Genomic DNA, 7,446 nt, shown 5'->3' with positions numbered 1-7,446 from the left:
TATGGAAAGTGATATGTGGAGTGCTGGGTCTCCCTCGTGCTAGTGTGTGAGAGCTGATTGTTAGGCTTTAAAGAACTGTTCAAGCTGTTTGGTGTTGCATTGGTAGTTTGACATTAGGCGTGGTGGGAGTATTTCTAATACAGAATTAGGTAGGGAAAGAGTTTTTCCCCAGAGAGCATGTGACTAAGCATTTACTGGCATACCATCAGAAATTTTTCAATAAATGGTGAGTGAACAAAGAATGAGTGAATGATTAAAACAAAACAACATAGTGATAATCTGCAATAATACAAAGAAATGCAAACCATTCATGACATAAACACATCATTAAATAAGATAAAATATTGTCATTTGGTGTCACACAAGCTTCTCTTTCTAATGTGGGCTCTTGCACTGACTTGTTGTGTATTCTTATGCAAGAAATTTACATTCTTTGTAATATAAGCCTCTTTTACCACGTGAGGATACAATGAGACATCTACACCCTGCAGGAGGGTCCCCCACTGATGGCATCCCAATCTTGGACTTCCAGCCCCAAGAACTGTTGTGAACTAAAAGCTGACTTTAAAGTGGGAAATGATGAAAATGAACGCAAGTTTTCTTTAAAAACAATCAGTTTAGGGGTTTATGCAGAGGATGAATTGTACATTGTGGAAGCAGGGGCAATGAATTGTGAAGGCAGTCCAATTGTACTTCAATGACAGCTTTGAAAATGTTGGTACAGTCACTGGTTTGTCTTGGGGCTCTGAAACACCACCACCTGTGGTCTTACGGCTAAGTATGGTTTGGGGTCTATGCATATTAGCGAACAGGACTCAGTAGCTGTAGAGGAAGATGCTGAGTCATGTGAACCCCCTAAGTACATCTGGAAAATGGCCTGCTTCTGGAAGTGGTAGCAAGTTTCCACAGAAAAAAGCAAAACTTGGAGTTGATAATGTTGACGAAGATATTGAAGATGATGATTTTGATAAGGAGGAAGTGAAGCAAAAACTTCAGCAAACAAATGTATATGCGATACTATATGTAATACTCAAGCCAAAAAATGCACAAAAATCAAACCAGAATGAAAAAGATGCAAAACCATTAACACTAAGATCAAAAGGTGAAGAACAGCTGTTTCAAAAAACAGCAAAAACATTCCCAAGACACCAAAAGAACTTAGTTCTGTAGAAGACAGTAAAACAAACATGTAAGCAAATATAGTAAATGTGGCTGTCTTCCTAACCTGGAAGCCAAGTTCATCAACAGTGTGGAGAGTTGCTTCTGGATGACTGACCAGAGAGGCTATTCAAGGTCGCTGGCAGTGAAGGAAGTCTCTTAAAGGAAATATTTTTTTTAGTTTGTTAAAATTTCCCATCTTATTTCATTTATGTAGTAGTTGATATACTAATGCAAAGTGTCAACTTTCCATACCATGTCTGATAATTATTATCCAGGTCCCATTGCCAAAAATGTGTTCTCCAAAATGTCTGTTTAGTTTTTCAAAATGGAGCTTTTCCTTTGCTTGGTTTTAAATATGTGTGGAATGTTATGATAGCAGTGGTGGTCAGACAAATGGAAATGGGGAGACAAAAATATACATGTGAAATAAACTCAGTATATTAATAAAATACAAAATAAATTATTTGAAGCTTAAGTAACTTTCTCAATGATGTGTGTGTATGTGTGTGCATACACATGTATGTATGCATGTGTGTGTGTGTGTGTGTGTGTGTGTGAGAGAGAGAGAGAGAGAGAGAGAGAGGGAGAAAGAGAAATGTGGGTAATAATGTTCACCATATAGGAATATAATGGAGATTGACTAAAATTTATGAGATCAAATCATAGGGAATGGATTTTGTTATACATCAAAAACAGTTAGGTCAATTATTTCACATGGCTTGACTTTTATAGTAGGTATGCAATAAATATCAGAAGGGAGACAGAAGTAAAGAGAAATAAAAAAGGTTAGGAAGAAAGAAAAAAATATAGAAGCTATCATAATTTTACTCATTTTTTTCCTCTGTGTACGTACACATTTTCTCTTGCCCAATCATCCATTTCACTACTATTGTCAGTGACTTACACAGCAAAAACTAATTTGACTTAAGACATTGAAGCCCCTACAGATGCCATCTGAACCATGCAATATATATTTAAATGTGTAATGTCTATTAGTACATTGTAATCTTTTGATAACAGTCCATTTAGACTGTGTTTTGGGGACGAAGTTAAGAAACACCTTTTAATATATTTCTGTGGCCAGCTCATTTTAAAATCAATATATGTCCTTAAAAAAATCCTAACCATATTGAAGTTTAAAATAGCTGTATATCAAGGAGAACACATGTAAATATTAATTAGGACATAAATCAGATCATGCTGTGCATACTGTTCTGCAGAATGTATTTCAGACTAACAAATATGCCATGGGTATCTTTCCATTGAATGCAGAGAGATCTATTTCGTCTCTTATTTTTATATAATATTCCATAGTATGGATGAGTCAAAGAAGACTAAATCAGTCTTCTCTCACTTTTGGCTTTCACAAACAATGCATCAACGGACATTTGTAAGTGCATGTATATATGTGTGTATATATATGTTTTTGTATATTTATGTATGTACATACACACTCTATTACATATGTAGGCACACACATATTGTTTTCATACATGGATAATTATATATGATAAAGTCTTAGAGTTTGAAGTGCTTTAAATTTGGCTAAATATGACTAAATTATTCTCCAGAGAGGTTAGGCTAATTTATATTTTCTGCAAAATAAAAATTATCTTTTCTCTGTATATCAAAAAAATGGTTTGTAAATCATCTATGGAATATCTTCAAGTTTGATATATGAAAAAAAAAATTTGCATTACTTGATAATTAATGAAGGTGATTATCTCCACATATATTTGTTACTTCTCAATTTTTTCCCTACATCTTATGTTCATACTTTTTGCTCGTCTTTCTATTGGGTTGTAAGGCATCTTTTTAAAAATATATCATTATGTCAGTTTGTTCCATATAACGTTTACATTTTTGTTTTCCCTTAACATTTTCTGTGGTGCTTTTTACTGTGCCATTTAAAAATTTTATGTGGTGAAATCTGTCAATATTTTGTTTTAAGATTTATATCACACACACCTTTCCTCACATTTTCCAATATTTTATACATATTTTTATATTTAAATCATAGATTGTATGGAATTTATTTTGGTGAAGTTAGGGAGCACTGGCTTATTATGTAATGGCTGGAAGTTATCCCAATAACACTTTTTGAATAATCCATCTTTCGCTTGTCCATTTGAAATACTTGTTTTCCTGTATTCTGATTATCATTGTGTCCTGGGTATATTTAAACTTCCAAAAAAAATTTTCCAGTGGTTATTCTAGTCTTGCATCTACAAGATCTTGTTGTAATTTTGGTTTTTATGTTATATGTTTTAATATCATTTAGGATGTTATTTTTCATTATTCTGTGTGTATGTGTGTGTGTGCTCTTGATTTCTGCTTGGGTCATGATCTCACGGTTTATGAGTTAGAGCCCCACATGAGGGAGAGTAGAACCTTTCAGTGCAGAGCCTGCTTGGGATTCTCTGTCTCCCTCTCTGCCTCTCCCCAACTCAAGCTCTCTCTGTCTCTCCCAGAATAAATAAACATTAAAAAATATTTTGACACATTGCAAATTTAAACACAGAGAGACACACAGATGTATACTCATTGAAATTTTCACTGAGCTTACACTAAATTTACTAATTGGTTTATAGAAAACTGACATGATACAAAAGGGAATCTCTGCATTTCACCATTTTTTTTAAACTTTTCTTCTTGCTTCCACAGTCTTGTAACTTTATTCATATAAGTCTTGTATATTTTTAGTAAAGGCATTTTCTTTTCTTTTCTTTTTTTTTTTTTTACTGGTTGATGAATATTTATTGATTGAAGCAGAGTTAAACTTATAGGTTGTTCTTTTCTTTTTTCAATATATGAAGTTTATTGTCAAATTGGTTTCCATACAACACCCAGTGCTCATCCCAAAAGGTGCCCTCCTCAATACCCATCACCCACCCTCCCCTCCCTCCCACCCCCTATCAACCCTCAGTTTGTTCTCAGTTTTTAAGAGTCTCTTATGCTTTGGCTCTCTTCCACTCTAACTTCTTTTTTATTTCCTTCCCCTCACCCATGGGTTCCTGTTAAGTTTCTCGGGATCCACATAAGAGTGAACACATATGGTATCTGTCTTTCTCTGTATGGCTTATTTCACTTAGCATCACACTCTCCAGTTCCATCCATGTTACTACAAAGGGCCATATTTCATTCTTTCTCATTGCCACGTAGTACTCCATTGTGTATACAAACCACAATTTCTTTATCCATTCATCAGTTGATGGACATTTAGGCTCTTTCCATAATTTGGCTATCGTTGAGAGTGCTGCTATAAACATTGGGGTACAAGTGCCCCTATGCATCAGTACTCCTGTATCCCTTGGGTAAATTCCTAGCAATGCTATTGCTGGGTCATAGGGTAGGTCTATTTTTAATTTTCTGAGGAACCTCCAGAGTGGCTGCACCAATTTGCATTCCCACCAACAGTGCAAGAGGGTTCCCGTTTCTCCACATCCTCTCCAGCATCTGTAGTCTCCTGATTTGTTCATTTTGGCCACTCTGACTGGCATGAGGTGATATCTGAGTGTGGTTTTGAATTGTATTTCCCTGATAAGGAGTGACATTGAACATGTTTTCATGTGCCTGTTGGCCATCCGGATGTCTTCTTTAGAGAAGTGTCTATTCATGTTTTCTGCCCATTTCTTCACTGGGTTATTTGTTTTTCGGGTGTGGAGTTTGGTGAGCTCTTTTGGATTTTGGATACTAGCCCTTTGTCCGATATGTCATTTGCAAATATCTTTTCCCATTCCGTTGGTTGCCTTTTAGTTTTGTTGGTTGTTTCCTTTGCTGTGCAGAAGCTTTTTATCTTCATAAGGTCCCAGTAATTCACTTTTGCTTTTAATTCCCTTGCCTTTGGGGATGTGTCGAGTAAGAGATTGCTACAGCTGAGGTCAGAGAGGTCTTTTCCTGCTTTCTCCTCTAGGGTTTTGATGGTTTCCTGTCTCACATTCAGGTCCTTTATCCATTTTGAGTTTATTTTTGTGAATGGTGTGAGAAAGTGGTCTAGTTTCAACCTTCTGCATGTTGCTGTCCAGTTCTCCCAGCACCATTTGTTATAGAGACTGTCTTTTTTCCATTGGATGTTCTTTCCTGCTTTGTCAAAGATGAGTTGGCCATACGTTTGTGGGTCTAGTTCTGGGGTTTCTATTCTATTCCATTGGTCTATGTGTCTGTTTTTATGCCAATACCATGCTGTCTTGATGATGACAGCTTTGTAGTAGAGGCTAAAGTCTGGGATGGTGATGCCTCCTGTTTTGGTCTTCTTCTTCAAAATTACTTTGGCTATTCGGGGACTTTTGTGGTTCCATATGAATTTTAGGATTGCTTGTTCTAGTTTCAAGAAGAATGCTGGTGCAATTTTGATTGGGATTGCATTGAATGTGTAGATAGCTTTGGGTAGTATTGACATTTTGACAATATTTATTCTTCCAATCCATGAGCAGGGAATGTCTTTCCATTTCTTTATATCTTCTTCAATTACCTGCATAAGCTTTCTATAGTTTTCAGCATACAGATCTTTTACATCTTTGGTTAGATTTATTCCTAGGTATTTTATGCTTCTTGGTGCAATTGTGAATGGGATCAGTTTCTTTATTTGTCTTTCTGTTGCTTCATTGTTAGTGTATAAGAATGCAACTGATTTCTGTGCATTGATTTTGTATCCTGCAACTTTGCTGAATTCATGTACCAGTTCTAGCAGACTTTTGGTGGAGTCTATCGGATTTTCCATGTGTAATATCATGTCATCTGCAAAAAGCGAAAGCTTGACTTCATCTTTGCCAATTTTGATGCATTTGATTTCCTTTTGTTGTCTGATTGCTGATGCTAGAACTTCCAGCACTATGTTAAACAACAGCGGTGAGAATGGGCATCCCTGTCGTGTTCCTGATCTCAGGGAAAAAGCTCTCAGTTTTTCCCCGTTGAGGATGATGTTAGCTGTGGGCTTTTCATAAATGGCTTTTATGATCTTTAAGTATGTTCCTTCTATCCAGACTTTCTCAAGGGTTTTTATTAAGAAAGGGTGCTGGATTTTGTCAAAGGCCTTTTCTGCATCGATTGACAGGATCATATGGTTCTTCTCTTTTTTTTTGTTAATGTGATGTATCACGTTGATCGATTTGCGAATGTTGAACCAGCCCTGCATCCCAGGAATGAATCCCACTTGATCATGGTGAATAATTCTTTTTATATGCTGTTGAGTTCGATTTGCTAGTATCTTATTGAGAATTTTTGCATCCATATTCATCAGAGATATTGGCCTGTAGTTCTCTTTTTTTACTGGGTCTCTGTCTGGTTTAGGAATCAAAGTAATACTGGCTTCATAGAATGAGTCTGGAAGTTTTCCTTCCCTTTCTATTTCTTGGAATAGCTTGAGAAGGATAGGTATTATCTCTGCTTTAAATGTCTGGTAGAACTCCCCTGGGAAGCCATCTGGTCCTGGACTCTTATTTGTTGGGAGATTTTTGATAACCGATTCAATTTCTTCGCTGGTTATGGGTCTCTCCAAGCTTTCTATTTCCTCCTGATTGAGTTTTGGAAGAGTGTGGGTGTTTAGGAATTTGTCCATTTCTTCCAGGTTGTCCAATTTGTTGGCATATAATTTTTCATAGTATTCCCTGATAATTGCTTGTATCTCTGAGGGATTGGTTGTAATAATCCCATTTTCATTCATGATTTTATCTATTTGGGTCATCTCCCTTTTCTTTTTGAGAAGCCTGGCTAGAGGTTTGTCAATTTTGTTTATTTTTTCAAAAAACCAACTCTTGGTTTCGTTGATCTGCTCTACAGTTTTTTTAGATTCTATATTGTTTATTTCTGCTCTGATCTTTATTATTTCTCTTCTTCTGCTGGGTTTAGGCTGCCTTTGCTGTTCTGCTTCTATTTCCTGTAGGTGTGCTGTTAGGTTTTGTATTTGGGATTTTTCTTGTTTCTTGAGATAGGCCTGGATTGCAATGTATTTTCCTCTCAGGACTGCCTTCGCTGCGTCCCAAAGCGTTTGGATTGTTGTATTTTCATTTTCGTTTGTTTCCATATATTTTTTAATTTCTTCTCTAATTGCCTGGTTGACCCACTCATTCGTTAGTAGGGTGTTCTTTAACCTCCATGCTTTTGGAGGTTTTCCAGACTTTTTCCTGTGGTTGATTTCAAGCTTCATAGCATTGTGGTCTGAAAGTATGCATGGTATAATTTCAATTCTTGTAAACTTATGAAGGGCTGTTTTGTGACCCAGTATATGATCTATCTTGGAGAATGTTCCATGTGCACTGGAGAAGAAAGTATATTCTGTTGCTTTGG

The 7,446-nt window shown here is 36.2% G+C and overlaps 1 pseudogene; it reads left to right on the top strand.

Moving 5' to 3' along the window:
• The first annotated feature begins 551 nt into the window (after positions 1 to 551).
• Positions 552 to 1,382, top strand: LOC122240888 (annotated as a pseudogene).
• Positions 1,383 to 7,446: the final 6,064 nt, after the last annotated feature.

The sequence above is a fragment of the Panthera tigris genome, chromosome C1 (assembly GCF_018350195.1).
Source record: "Panthera tigris isolate Pti1 chromosome C1, P.tigris_Pti1_mat1.1, whole genome shotgun sequence".
In the NCBI taxonomy this organism is placed as follows: Eukaryota; Metazoa; Chordata; class Mammalia; order Carnivora; family Felidae; genus Panthera; species Panthera tigris.
The sequence above is the reverse complement of the archived record's forward strand: the minus strand, read 5'-3'. Positions and strand labels throughout refer to the sequence as shown.